General features: G+C 39.2%; 1 pseudogene across 1 annotated transcript; it reads right to left on the bottom strand.

Annotated features, from left to right (window-relative positions):
• Window positions 1-4,372: 4,372 nt before the first annotated feature.
• Window positions 4,373-4,877, bottom strand: LOC308522779 (large ribosomal subunit protein uL11-like; annotated as a pseudogene). Its single transcript has one exon. The product of its transcript is annotated as a large ribosomal subunit protein uL11-like (transcript).
• Window positions 4,878-15,468: the final 10,591 nt, after the last annotated feature.

Below are 15,468 nucleotides of genomic sequence, written 5' to 3'. Positions count from 1 at the left end.
ACTTGTCAGCATTATTTGAGATAATTAATGGACATTCATGCTTTGAACTTTGCATCTTCATTTAAACTCCATCTTTTTAAAAAAAACTTAATCCTGAACCACCCTCCAGTATTTAAAAGCCATTAGATTTGTTTATATAGGGAGAGGCGGGTGCTCCCTCTGCTGGTTCTGCAGAGACAGAAGCTAAGGGGAAAGCTCTCTGCAGAGCTTGCCCGCCCTAAGGACAGGCTCAGAATTCTGGATGCTACATTATGACTGAGTTTGCGATAAAACCTAAACTGACCTAAAATAATGCATTCATGCTTGTCAGATGTGAAAGACATTTTGGAAAGAGATGTCTTAAATTCAAGTTTTTAAAAAATGTTACTTAAAAAACAAAACCTAGGAGAATAAAACAGTAAAAAATAAAATAAAACTTGACAGGTTCTCTTAAAATGATGTGTGTGTAAAATAACACAGATAGATAGCCTGGTTGGCATGGCTCAGTAGTTGAGCGTGGACCTATAAACCAGGAAATCATGGTTAGGAAGTCATGGTTCCATTCCCTGTCAGGGCACATGCCTGGGTTGTGGGCCCAATCCCCAGTGTGGGGCTTGCAGGAGGCAGCTGATCAATGACTCTCTCTCATCATTGATGTTTCATTCTCTCTCTCTCCCTCTCCCTTTCTCTCTGAAATCAATAAAAATATATTTTAAAAAATAGCACAGACAGTTTTCTTCTTGTTGTGAATAGTTGTTAACTTTGCAACCCCAAAATAATATGTGTGTAGGGTATTTTAAAAGTGCAACATAGATTAATGAGCATTATCTCCGCTGATTCTCACAATAAATGCTGTCTGTTTTTAACAGGGAATATTATCACTCTTGTTCCCTCCATTTTAAATGGAGGCATCTCTACAATCATGCCTAGCTCTTCTATAGGGCCTGAAAAGAATCCCATGACTGCTTCTGTGTTTTAGATATTAATTATAGCTAAACTCAATGAGGGCTTAGTGTGGCCAGGCACTAAAACAAGCAGTCTACAAGCAATGCCTCGCTTAATCCTCTTAACAATACTATGAAGGAGGTTGTTTTTTTGTGTTTTTTTCAAAATAGATTCTTTTACTTTTTTAAAAGTTTTTTATTTTTGAATTTATGGGACTGATATTGGTAAATAAAATTATAGGGGTTTCAGGTGTGAAGGAGACACTATTATTAATCCCACTTTATAGATGAGAAAATTAAGGCACAATTACTTTTCAGGGCCAGATTATTATTCAAGGTTATGCCCCATCATCCAAAGTGAGTCATGTGAAAACTCACTAAAGCCAAGTCGGATACTTACAGGTGATAAACTGTTTGGACATCATACATTGTACTCTTTGTGGAGGACTATTAAATAGTGATATATTTAGTTCTATTTTAAAAATTGAAAACATTTTCTAGCAGAAAATATTACTAGAAAACATACATGGATACCATTCAAATTCTATATATATTGTACTAGAGGCCTGGTGCATGAAATTCATGCATGTATGTGTGTGGGGGGGGGGTGTCCCTCATCCCAGCCTGCACCCTCTCCAATCTGGGACCCTCGAAGGATGTTCGACTGCCCGTTTAGGCCTGATCCCACCAGACATCCCTCTCACAATCCTGCCTTCCTGATTGCCCCTAACCACTCCCCTGCCAGCCTAATCAACACCTAACTGCTCCACTGCCAGCCTGATTGCCCCTAATTGTCCTCCCCTGCAGGCCTGGTCGCCCCCAACTGCCCTCCCCTGCCAGCATGGTCACCCCTATCTGCCCTCCCCTGCTGGCTATCTTGTGGCGGCCATCTTTTGTCTACATGGGGGCGGCCATCTTTGTGTCTTGGAGTGATGGTCAATTTGCATATTACTCTTTTATTAGATAGGATATGTTTACATATAAAAGAAACATATATGCAGATTCCAGATTTGGTGAGGGATCTTATGTCCTAGAATGCCTTCATGTCTAATAAACACAGAATCTCTGTGTCTCGCAGAATTATCGTTTCTTTCACTCATTAGTTTTTAAAAAGTTGAAAATCCTTCAGGATATGTATCAGGCAGGAGGTCTCTCCACACCCTTCTACAAGATAAAAACTGGCATAAATTAAAATGTATTAATCCTCACCCTCACCCCCTTCCATGACTGGGCGCAAGCTTTGTATTTAGGCTCAACATGTTTTCCCTTCAGGTCTCCAAATAGACTTGGCTGAAATCTTGGCTTTTCAAATGACTTAAAATAACATGAGCCACTATAGTAAAAATTTGCACAGTAACAGAAATAACCTGAGATGGAAACCAAAGACCTTTTGCTAATCCTAATTTGAGACTACATCCTTCCCTTTGCTTTTCAGAATTTTCTCCGCAAGCCTACTGCAAGTTTCTGTGGGCAATACGTATTTATTAAAACATCTGTAAAATAAGACAGGTCTCCACACTCCCAGAATGCACAACCATTTTTATGAAAACATTTTATCAAGTTGAAACCATATAAGATAACCCAATTGCCTGGGGATGTGACGAAAGAGCTTTATCACCACAAGAGCATTATGGCCAGCTGTCCTATGTGCCATGGCTTCCCAGCCGCATGCAGCACTGAGCACACCACCTCGGTTTGACAATAACAACAACTTATGAGGTAAAAACTTAGAATTCTACCCAGAACTTAACTGTTTTCTGATATTTGGGCAAATGCCAACTCTGTGAAGTTTTGCAGCAAACCCCTGGTGTTCTGTTGGGAGGCTACTTTGAGAACCACATCTCTTTGGATTCAGATTTTGATTTGCCGCAATCATCTAACTTTCCTTCCATGGATGTCCAACTAAAAACCCCACAGGAATTAGCATACAGGAAATTAAATGTCAAATGGCTTTTAATTTAATTTTATATTTGAATAAAATTGAATTAAAGCAGGCACCAGTGGCCTGGCTCATTGGTAGCAGAGTGTGGATAAAAGGCACTGGCTGTCATGCAGCTGAGCGAGAAAAAATCAGCTGAGCTTTTAAAGAATTGGCAAAGATGGAGTGTGGGTAGTGTGACAAGATAGATCCCTGGCAGCCTCCGACATGAGCAGTCAGTACTTTTCCATGGACTTCAGCAGGTGCTCATGCCAAAGATGGTGACCCCGGGGATAACCCGAGAGCCTCCCCACCCAGGTGGTACAGGCCAGCAGAAGGGGAACAGTGGCTGCTATGGGGGAAGCATGAACCCCAGTCACCCTGCCCAGACCATCCTCTCATAAATATCCAAAACTTTAAGCTGCTATGAGAGGGGCAGAGAAAATCCTGCCACCTCCAAGCAGAGGGAAAGGCCCTCTGCTGATGGGAGAATGTCAAAGAAGAAAATCTACCCTGGAGAGGACCAGGACACAGTACTGGGACAGCCCCTGGGTCCCATATGAATGCCGCTAGATGTGTGTTGTCACTGCTGGGAAGTGCCAGGAAACTCTCCTGCACCAGGGCCTCCGAGAACCTACCCTCCCCTCCACCTCCTCTAATTCCATTGCCAACGTACAATAATCAGAAAAGCCAACAATTTCATTCCCAAGTATTTTCCCAAGAGAAATGAAAGCTTATGTCCTCAGAAAGCCTGTATGCAAAGGTTTCTGGCAGCCTCATTCATAAATGCTCAAAAGAACCTAAATGCAAACAACCTAAATGTCCATCAGCTGGTGGATGGATAACACTGTTATAGCTGTTCAGTGCAACAATACTCACCAATAAAAGAGGAATGAATCACTGTTACATCTCCAATCATGAGGTCAAAGAAGACAGACATAAAAGGTAACATGCTCTATGCTTCTGCTCATATGGCAGTCGGCAGAGGCAAGACTATAACGACAAAAGAGAGTTTAAGGGTTGCCTGGAGATGGGAGGAGGAGAATGACTACAAAAAGGCACAAAGGAACTGAGTGGGGACCTAAATCTTCTGTTAATTGTCACAGTGGTTACATGTCTATATATACTTGTCAGGCTCATATGTAACCATACTTCAATAAACCTGACTCAAAAACTCAAGAGATATATTTTTAGTTTCATTTCATCATAGTCTGACTGATTTCAAAAAAATTCAGTTCACTTAAACTAGTTTTTATGTGGTACCTACTACATGTCATGCCATGTTATGTCCAAGGTGAATTAGCTGTGGCCTTCTGGGAATACATGGAGTAATAAGATACTTCTTAAAATATCTCCAGCAATTTATGGGTTAAATATAAAATACCAATGCAAAAAATCAAAATATTTAGAACCACATGGCAATGAATTGCATCATTTTACAGTTTGTGGGCTATGATTCAGGAAGCTCTTTTTTTGTTTGTTTGTTTGTTTGTCAAATAATTTTTAATTGAAACATTTTCCTTTGTAGTTTTTAGCTAGCCCAGTATTCCACTGCACCACTATCGCTGTCACCTATGATGTCAGGAGGGTGGCAGCCATCAACATTGCAGCCCATAGACTGCACAGTCCCCAGGATCTAGTTAATGATTCCAGAGAGTTCTCTCACTAAAGATCAGTGCACATCTGTTGGTCAATTTGACAATCTCATCAAAAGTGGTATTTCCACTGTGCTTAATGTTTTTTGGGAGGGTTTATTTTGTTTTGCTTCTTTCTGTTTCTTGGCAGTTCTTTGAAGGCTTGGATGATCAAGGCAGAGGGAGAAGGTACTAAATTCAATCTGGGCCTGTCTGTTCTGAATGGTTGATTCCATTTAATCCTCAGACCCTTCCTTTGGAGATGTCATCACCAACCTTTTTAGAGACAAGCCGGGGGGGGGGGCTGATCTTGGGGGCCAGGGCAGAGGTGGCACCCACTTCCCCACCAGTGCACCTCAGGTATACGACTTTGATCTTCTTAGGACTGAACTTGGGAGTCATGGTAGAGGCGGCTGCTGTGGGATAAACCCGGATTCTGGATGACCAAAGAAAGTTGCACTGAAGCCCCCTCCGAGCTGAAAGCCAGGAAGTTTTAAGAAGAAAATTATAACCTAAAAGGCATTTATTGAAAAACATTTTTTAAAATTTAAAACTATATGTATCAAGTGCTTAACTCAAAAAAGAAAAGAAATCCTTAAATAAACAAAAGATATAAGAACATAAAAAAGAAACTACATTAAAATAAGATGACTAGATTAAGTGAATTGCTCTACTGCACAAATGTTTCTGTCTTTGGTATGTAATATGTGTTGTTCATCACCAAGAGCTTACATAGTATGCAGCCTTTCCTAAACTGATTTGACCACTAAATCATTTGTGTGTGTGCATGTATGTGTGTTTCTACCTGCCTTATAGCATTATACCTAATGATCCAGAGGAGAAATTTTAAGAATAGGGCTATTGGTTTAATTAAATCATTTAACTTTTCTGAGCTCCAATTTTATCTCTCTCAAAAAAATTTAAAATTTAGTTTATCTCCTCATCTCTATCCCTCAGAGTCGAGTTGGTTCTACAGGAGGTAGAGGAGAATAAAACCAACGTAAGAGTTCCACAAATAGGTTACATACAGTAACAAAGAGAAAGTATTCAAAACAAGCCAAAAAAAAAAGCTATATAATGTGAAAAGTTTCTATAAACAGAAAGGAAAAGATAATTCACTAGAGAACTGGGGAAAGAAAAATTATTTGGTAATCCACAGGAAATAAGCATCATTTACATTTAAGTAAGAAAAAATCAGTCAAGATTGTACTGTTGAGAAAATAGTGTTCTAAATGATGACCTTCCTCTTCTTTGTCTAACTAGCTATTTAACTTAAATGTCATGTAAGATGGAATACTTTCCCTTCCACGTTCATCCCTTCCAGGTTTTTGACAATGCTAATGGAATCCTCCTCAAACCATCAACATTTACAGTCACCTGAGAGCAAGTACACTCTCAAATGGGCTGAACCTGGACTGCTTCCCTAATCATAACCTTCCCAACTTGTGAATCAAATTCAATGTTTATTATTCCTCAATAATAATAACCAAGCTACAACTACTAACTTTAAAATTTCAACTAATTTTTTTCCTGACACATTCTTGTTAGCAAAATACCAAGCAAACTGAGCAGGGCCCTTTTAGCTAAACTAGTTCAACCTGCTTAGAAATTGAGTTAAGAAAAAGGTTTTTTTGGGGTTTTGTTTTGTGGGGTTTTTTTGTTTGTTTTGTTTTGTTTGTGTTTTGTGGTGTGTTTTGCTACAAAAAGCTTTATTGTTCCCATTTGGCCCAATGCATGGAAGAGAGATCCAGAGTGGTTAAAAGAATGGCTAGTGCTTTCAGGGAGAGGCTCAGGCAAAAGCCAGACACCAGAGGAATGCAGAGGAGCCCCTCAAAGGCCTCTGGGCTCCAAAGGCTCCTAGTCATGCTGGAGGGTGAGCCCTTCGAAGAGATGTTGGCCCAGCTCCGCCTGGGGGCCGGCCAGCCTGCAGAGGTGAGTCAGGTGTAGCCCATCTTCTTGATGAGTTTCACCTCCTCATCCAATAAGTGGTTCTCCAGGGAGTCACGGAGCTGAGGGTCTGTGCAGGTAGGACCCAGGGCACGCAGATTCCAAAGGGCCTGGTTCAGATTTCTCTCCAAGGCCCTGGTGGCTTCCATGATGACCTGAGTTTTACCCCACTCATCCTGAGAGGGTTTCAGCATGTCCAGGAAGAAAACGTAGCCACCGCATTGATTTTGCATCTTTAAGAGATGATCAGTGCCCTCTCTTCTTCTCCACCAACTCTTGGAAGAAGTGGCCCATGCCCTCTGGAGCCACATTGTCAAGGTCCAAATAGAAGCCCAGAGAGAGGTAGGTGTGGGAGGCCCACCGATCTAGGTCGACCAGGTGGCCAACAGCAGCCTCCGCCTTGGTGGAATAATTCTGACGAATTTGGGAGCTCATGGTTGTTCAGCAATGGGAGTTAAGGTATAAAAAATGGTGTTGGCTGGTCTCAGGCTGAGCATGGATGAGGTGGTCCCCAAGGTGGTGACTGGAAAAGAGGTCGGCGAGTGGTAGGAGGCTGGAAGAAGGGGCGTCCCTGGGTCCGTTTCGTCCAAACACTGTTGAAGCAAGAGACAGATCTAGGCACCGAGGTCACTGCCAAAAATAATTTTTAACCTGCCGCAGTTTGAAACCTGAATAGGTGCTGCTGCTTCTTAGGATAGAAATCATTGGAAGCTAGGTGATCAAGGCATAATTATTTTAATGTGATCCTGACATGTGTTAAAAAGGGAAAAAAATATAAAGTCTACTCACTCTCTAATGGAAATGGCATCATAAAACTAAAAAGATTCCGCAATACTGAGCAGCAGTCCATGAGAAACTGATTTTTATCCACATTCAGTGCCTAGTTTGCTAGTTAATGAGGTGTGAAGAAATCTAGAGTGGTTAATAAGCCCACAAACTGATCATAATCGAATCACTACAACGTTAATTATAGAATTAAGGACATTGTGACTATGAAAATGAAAATAAAAATAAAGTCACTGCTTTTGTTCTACGTGCTTCATAGTAAAGCTAATTTTCCAAAGCTAGACAGGGCTCAAAAAAGATGGCACTTTTCCCACAGAAATGTCTTTGACAAAAATCTGGTAGAGTGGGTTTTAATCCTAGCAACTAAAAATTAGTTGTCCTTGATTTGCCATGTAAGTTTAAGAAAGAAACTCTCACTTTGTTGAGATATTTAATTTCCTAGTCATTTATATACACACACTCACAAGACAAGTCATAATTAAGACAAACTATTTTCTGATTGTGTTGCAAACTTAACTCTTGGATTTAAAAGTTGGTTCTCAGTCCCTTATTTGTATTTTCAAGAGCTAAATCCACTGTTTTCTACAATGAAGGTACAACTATTCTTGTTTATTAACATGACACTAACAGATTTTGTCTAATTGCACATTTTAATAATAATCCAACCCTCCAAACTACTGCCTGCTTGCATTGGATTTGTCAAACTTTAAAGCTTTATTGTTTAGTAAACAGGGTATGTCACTAAGAATTTAACCTAATGAAGATAATACATTCTCCATTATGCCCTGAATATATAAATGCCTCCACACACTTTTTAATTCAAATTTACTTTTTTCATGAACATAAGGTAATTTAATCTGATTGCAAAAATTTGAAAATACCAAGAAAAGTATAGAGACAAAAAAAATAATCAGTACAGTCTCACTTATGCAAGGCAACTACTATTAACTTGTATTCCTTCCTTAAATCCAGCTTCCTTAAATAGTTAAAACTATAGAAATATACAAGTTTTCTTTACACTATTTTCATTAAAAATAATCACTTTTCATATCATCTCTATTTTGTTGTATGGGATGAGTCAAGCATAGTTTATTTTATTGTTACATTATTAGTAGATTTTGAAGTACTTCTAAATGTTCACTATCATATCATGAAATAATCTCTGGATAGAATAAAATAGTAATGATGAGTCCAAGCAGAGTTTGAAGCAAATGTAAGTTCAAATCCTGGCTCAGCTACTTAGCAGTTTTGGTGAGAAGTGAATTATATAATATAAGTAAAGCCCATAACATGGTGGGCAATCAATGAATTAAAACTGTTATTATAATGAGGCTTTTCCTAAATTTTAAAATATTTTGATATCATATATGCCCAGAGATTGGATTTCTTGGTTAAATAATGTAAGCATTTATAAGGATTTTCATTCATATTGTCAAATTTTCTACAAAGTGGCATACCAATTTAAACTCTCACCCGTTTTATATGAAGAGTGATTCTCAGCAACGTTGGGTGTTCTCATATTTTTTAATTTAATATGTGAATATTTTATCTCATTTTAACTTTACTCTTTTTGAGCATTTAGTAACATTGTACATTTTAAGAATGTATTAATCATTTGTACCTTTTAAATAAATTACCTGTTCATGTCTTTTGTTCATTAACATATTGGAGTCATATCAATTTATGTAACTGTTTTAAGTATTAAGGATATTAATAATTTATCATATGTGTAGCAAAATAGCGTGTCAGCTTCTCCATGTTTAAATATGTTCATAATACTCCTGATATTGAGATGTTTTATATTTTTCTATGGGAGAACTATTCTTTTACTTTATGAATTATTCCTTCCTTATCTAGAAATTGGAAAATAATCACTTTTTTATTCCTACTAGGTCAAATTAAATTTGATATTGTACAGTTACCTTTTTTATGCTGATAAAAAATATTTTGGTTTATGCTGTTAAATGAGATTCAAAGTTGAAGTTTTCTCAAAGTAGTTAAACAAGTGTCCAAATAAGATTTATTTTTAAAATGCTTCTCTTTCTTATTGATCTACAATGTCTCCTTTATGATATATAAAACTTCACACATAGCCCTGGCTGGTATGACTCAGTTGCTTGAACACCATTTATGCACTGAAAAGTTGCCAGTTGAATTCCAGGTCAGGGCACAGGCCCAGGACATACAGTATGCTGCTGGTTGGTGTTTCTCTCCCTCTTCCTTCTTCCTTCTAAAATCAATTTTTTTAAAAACCATATTTAAAGCTTTACATATAAACCCAGCCAGCATGGCTCAGTGGTTGAATGTCGATCTATGAACAAGGAAGTCACAGTTCTATACCTGGTAAAGGCCCATGGTCGGGTTACGGCCTTCGTCCCCAGTGCAGGGCATGTAGGAGGCAGCCGATCAGTGATTCTCTTTCATCATCGATGTTTCTATCTTTCCCTCCCTCTCCCTTCCTCTCTAAAGTCAATAAAAATATGTTTTAAAAAATTTTACACACAATAAAGTTTAATTTTACAAGACACCAATATGAATCAAAGATATTACCCACTGTACCTGATCTGCTTTTGGAAGAGGAGCTGAAATTGAAGATCCCTGCAACAACCCTCATCCAAATGATCTCCCTCACCTTCCGGGGCTTGGGAGATTTTCAAGACCAGAAAGAAGAAGAATAACTGAAAAACATTTTTCTACCTTTTAATTCACGGTTAATTCTTTCCTCTAATTTTGCCCACAATAAACCTGCATCATGAAAAATGAGATGAAATATAGATAACAGTTGTGAAGCATTTATAATGTTTTAGGTTAAGACCTTCAAAAGTCCCATGAGCTAGACTGCCATTTCCTGATTTTGATATTATGTAAATACATTCAGAAATCTTAAATAAATTACCCAATACTGCATAATCTATAAGTTGCCAAAATAGGATTTGAATCTATATTTCTCTGAGTCAAAAATCATGTTTGTTGAAAAATAATCCTAGATTTAGAAAGAAAATCTTTCTTTCTCTCTTTCTTTCTCTCTCTCTCTCTCTCTCTCTCTCTCTCTCTCTCTCTCTCTCTCTCTCTCATCGTTCCTTTCCTGGAGTAATATTAGCAGATTGCATGTACCATATACTCCAATTTGGACATTTTATACTTTTCAATAAATGTGCATGTGAAGTTGAAAGGATGAGAAGGGGGGAAAAAAATCTCAGGTTTGGGGCATGGGAACCCTGCCGCAAAGGGTGTGAACTGTCCTTCAGAAGGTTAGATGAGGATGTGACTACATCTCACAGGTCACCAAGGTCAATGAGGACAACATAAGGAACAGGTACCACTAGCTATCACTTAAAGGATGCAAGTAGATTGTGAACGTACATGGTATAATACTAGCCATGGACATTCTTCTCCACTGCTGCTGCCAATAACCGTGGCTTAAAGCCCTCAGAGCCTCATGCCAGGAAGAAGAAGGAAAAAATAGTAAAACATCCTACGACAGTTTCCAAGATGAAGTGACTGAATAATCTGTCAAATAAATGTGACTGGATTTTTAGATTTCATTTTCTGTGTCATGAAGAATTGGGGTCGTTTCACCATTTTAAATGAGCTATAGAAAATAACTGTAACGTTTATAATAGACACTCATGGAACTGGTGTCTATTATAAATTTAATCCAAATGGGTTCAATGAGGGCACTTCTGTGAAGAATAAAGGCATAGCCAGCTGTAGGTACACTGAAAGGGAGAACAGGAAATTAGAAAATCAGGCTTTTCTCGGTGGCTTACCGGGACCCAGGTCCTCTCCTTATCTTCTCCTTGGGTGGCTACTTGCTGCTGCCTCTCCTGGCCTCTGAACAGGGATGAACAGCTTCACTGCTATTCCCTGGAACAGCATGGTGTCAGTCAAGAAGTCTTCGACTCAAAATACTAGTGGCTCCTGCCATTTCAAATTCCATTTTCTCATGCCTTGCTTGACATTTCCAATTTAATGCACTCCTACTGATTTCTTACTCATCTCTGTCTTCCTTTCTCTTTGCCAGCATTTTACCTCTATTGTGTATCCCTATGCAAATGTCATTTTTATTGTGGAAAAGTCCATGTATCTCATGGGTATGTATGTGTAGGTACACCTGTATAGGGTATATATAACATTGGACTTAAAGATTATTGAGTGAGGTGGATACAATTCTCAGTCTAAAACATATGTTTTGCAGGAAGTATAACATATGTCTTTTTCTATAATTCAGCTTATTTTCTATTTCGAGTCTCCATTCTGCTATGTGGTGGAAGCTCCATATTAACCAATTTGTGCTCACACTCCTCTCTTTCCCCCAGGATTGTGCCAAAGGTTTAGCAGCTTGTGTAGTGCCAAGAAATTGGAGTATGGCTCCCAAATATCTTCCCTGCCTGATTAATCCTCAACCCCTCACCATCCTCTTCTTTGGCCTGGAGTCTGAACTGAATGGAACTCATTGACAGGGTTCTCTTCCCTCTGGCTTCCGGATAGAATTCTCCTTCCCTATTTGATTATATTTTTTCCTTCTGGTTTCTACAATCATGCCATCTTTTCAGCCCATTGGACCTAGCAGCGTTAGCAGGTCTGCTGCTGCTGGGCCCAGGTTCCTGCACTCTACACTGCCCACACCTTGGTAATCACTCCTTCTGTAAATAATCCGTCCCCAAAGTACCATGCTGGGAGGGCCAAGCCATTTCCAGCTGTGATAAGGTCCTAGATGTCCATTGTCCATAGAGATATCTTCCATTCTGTCTGGTTCCTAGCTGTCAGATCCTTGTCAGAGTTACAGATTTCCACAGTAGCATCCCTCATGCTTGTCCCCTTCTTCCTGCAGGTCTCATAAATGCTCCCTGCTGCTGTTTCCATGCCGTGCTGAGGACCAGAAATGTCTGTGGGTTGTTAGGTCCTGTCTGCCTGTGCCCTGTGTGCACTCACTCTCTCTCTCTGTACCTAAGGTTGCAAAGTGTATGGAGATTCCTCCCTCCAGGACCCGTCCATGTCTACCCAGACCTACTCCGTCTGTCTTATGCAACCCACACCAGGGGAAATACCTGATTGGTGGGAGATGAGGTGAGAAAGAAGGTACATAAAATACTGAAAGAGGAAAAAAGATATAATATATAGAAGTGTGTCAATATAGGTATTTAAACATCATCACCGTGTAACAAATCCAGGAAACTGGGCATATGCAAGCACCAGAGCCATCCAGCTTGTGGGTTCTAAAAATAAGGGCTTAAACATTTATATTGCCAAATGGCAGGCTCTTCATTTATAGAGCGAAGTATAGTTTGAAAAGTACTTTGCATATGAAAACTCACTGGATCTTCAAGACAACCCTAAAAGGGTTATAACATATACCTCATGTTATGGGCTGAACTGTGTCCCTCCAAAATTAATTCTTTGAAGTTCTAACCTTCAGTACCTCACAATGTAACCATATTAACAAGGTTACAAGGTCTTTAAAGTGGTAATGAAGTCTTAAGAGTGGTTCTTAATCTTATGTGACTAATGTCTTGATAAGAAGGGGGAATTTGGGCGCAGACATGAGCACACACAGAGGAAAGGTCATGTGTAGACAGAAGGGAAAGAAAACTGTTTGCAAACTAAAGAGAGGCCTCAGAAGAAACCAACCCTGCTGACACCTTCACCTTGGACGTCTAGCTTCCAGAATGTGAGAAAATAAATTGCTGCTATTTAAGCTACCCAGTTTGTGGTACTTTGTTATGGTAACCCTAGCAAACCAATACACCCCATTTTATAGATCAGGAAACTGAAGGTTAGAGAGGTTAAATAACCTGTCAAAAACTCACAGTTTGGTTAATCATTTACAGTAAATGATTACCCTAGTAATTCCAATACTTCAATCCAGGCTGCCTCTCGCCCTGTATTACCTTTCTCATGAATGAATTGCAAAGTGCTCTGCAACTGTACTGTATTATTGTCATATGAGAATATTCATGAGACTGTGTGTATAAACTTCAGAGTCAAGCAGTGCATCTGCGGGCTTACACCACCAGGTTGTGGCTGCCCCCAGGCCATTTCCAGATGCCCACTTCCCTCCTCCCTCCACTCCATCTGCTGCCTTTCCTCTCCTTTCACACCTCCCATCAATTTCCTGAATTGCAAGCCCATTCAGAAGACTTTGTAAAGAGAGAAAAAGATGATGGGAGAAGCCTAGAGCAACAAGTCTCTCCAAAATGGCAAGTATTAAGTTCCTGAAATGTGGCCAGGCTGGAAAGACTACGGAAACAGTGAAAGCAACAAAAATTTTCAATTTTGTTCTTAGTCCAAGTACCAGAGATTGAAATTGTACAGTGCAGTAGGGTTAAAAAAAACTAGCTGGAAATGAGGAAATTTGGTTACAGTCCCTCAGATTTGTGGATTCTCTATCAGAAAATGGGCAAATTACTTTAATTACTGGGCTTACCAACAAAATGACTGTGATATTCAACATTCCGCTAGCTCTAACATTTAGTGAGATTTTTACCTGACACTGTAATTTTGTGCTTTTTCATGGAAGTGTAAAATTGCACCACATGCTTCAGCGGCCATTTGAACCTCAGTGTCAAGTTTTGATTTTCATGGGGGGGTGAGTTTTTAAAAATAAAAAATGATCCCAACTGTAAAAGTGTTCATCTTATTTCAGTTCCTATAAGCTAGGGGAAATTTGATTTGTTTACTTATTTAGCTGTAGCCATAGCAAGTTCCATTCATTTATTCATTGATTTAACCAACATTGAAAGAACACCTACTATGGGCCAAATACTTACTAATTATGCCTGCCCTTAGGAACTCATGGTCTTTCTGAGATACAGAAACTGTATGGCATGAAAAATGCTAGGGTTTGTGTTAGAACACAGGTAAGTTCACGGTGGCATGCAGCCTATAAAGGGGCAAAAAGGGCACCTAGCCCAACCATGGTAAGGTGAATGAACTGGATTCCATTAAGACAAAGGAGTAATTTTCACAATGTCTCAGAGAAGGTTAAACATACTTAAGGAATCATAAAAAAACAGGAACTCAGTTTATCCAAAGGGCTGGGTGTGTTGATCACTAAACCATAAAAGACTCTCCTATTCTGCTTATAAATGAGCCCAAGCACAGAAAGCAAATTCCTTTGTTATTTGCTACTGTTATGAAGATTTGTAAGAGATGTGAATCCTGTATATAAATCCCTAGTACTTACTATATCCTACCTTGTTTGAAATCAAACATTCCTAGAATCACAAAAAATTAAATATTGAAAGAACCTTATATATCAGCTGGTTCCACCCACTTCCTGAAACTGATTACTCTTAGGTCTCACAGCAGCAGAGCCAAATCTAGATCCCAAATATCTAGACTCCCATTTCAATGTGTTGTTGCTTTTTCCTTCTGAACCTCTCCGTACTTCCCGCCAGTCTTTATACATAAACTGCAGGGAGTGAAGTCAAGTGTTCTCTGTCATTCAGTTAATCAAGCAATCAATCATTTAGGAGGCATGCCAGACCTCTGAATGGCTTGGAATCAACCATCACTATATGCAAGTTGTGCTGCTGTATATATTTATCTTCTTATTCCTTGGTCTGAAATATCCCTTCTATTAGAATCGTCTGGCCTGGAAAGAGCCGTGAATGGGCACAGTGAATGGACATTGCAATAATTTTCCCAGAGTCAAGAGAGGAAGTAGACAGTGGCTGATGACACCTTCCATTGATTCATGGCTCATTCAGCAAACATTTCATGAGCATCTAATACATGCCAGGCACCGTCCTAAGCAGCATCAGTGAAAAATTAGATGATGGAAATAAGAGCATGTCTTGGCTCAATGGTGCTTATCTACTGAGCAAAATAGACAATAAGCAAAGAAACAAATACACATAATTGAAATGTCAAACACTAATAAGTACATGACAAAGGTTCAAAATGCTGGAAGTGAATAAATTCTGAAGGAACAGAAAGTGCAGTAGGAAGAAACTGTAATGACTCACTTCCAGAAAAGAAAGATACATGAATACATTGAAACTTTCTCATTCACCTTCCCCTAGCAAGGAGTCATTCTTAGAAATGTTGTGGGAAGAAGGAGAAAGCACTCTGAAATTTCTTCTGGAGTGTCAAGAACCACCCTATTAACTCTTATCAGACTGGTTTTTAGCGACATCAAGCACTTTTCCCCCAAGCACCCACCACTTTCTTCCCCGAACATAAGATGTTCCATGTGTTTTCATACTACTGGGCAGTATCCATTTAGCATTCCTAGAAGGTTCACAGTTCCCTGTGA

The sequence above is a fragment of the Myotis nattereri genome (genome assembly GCF_964212035.1).
Source record: "Myotis nattereri genome assembly, chromosome: 7".
Lineage (NCBI taxonomy): Eukaryota > Metazoa > Chordata > Mammalia > Chiroptera > Vespertilionidae > Myotis > Myotis nattereri.
The sequence above is the reverse complement of the archived record's forward strand: the minus strand, read 5'-3'. Positions and strand labels throughout refer to the sequence as shown.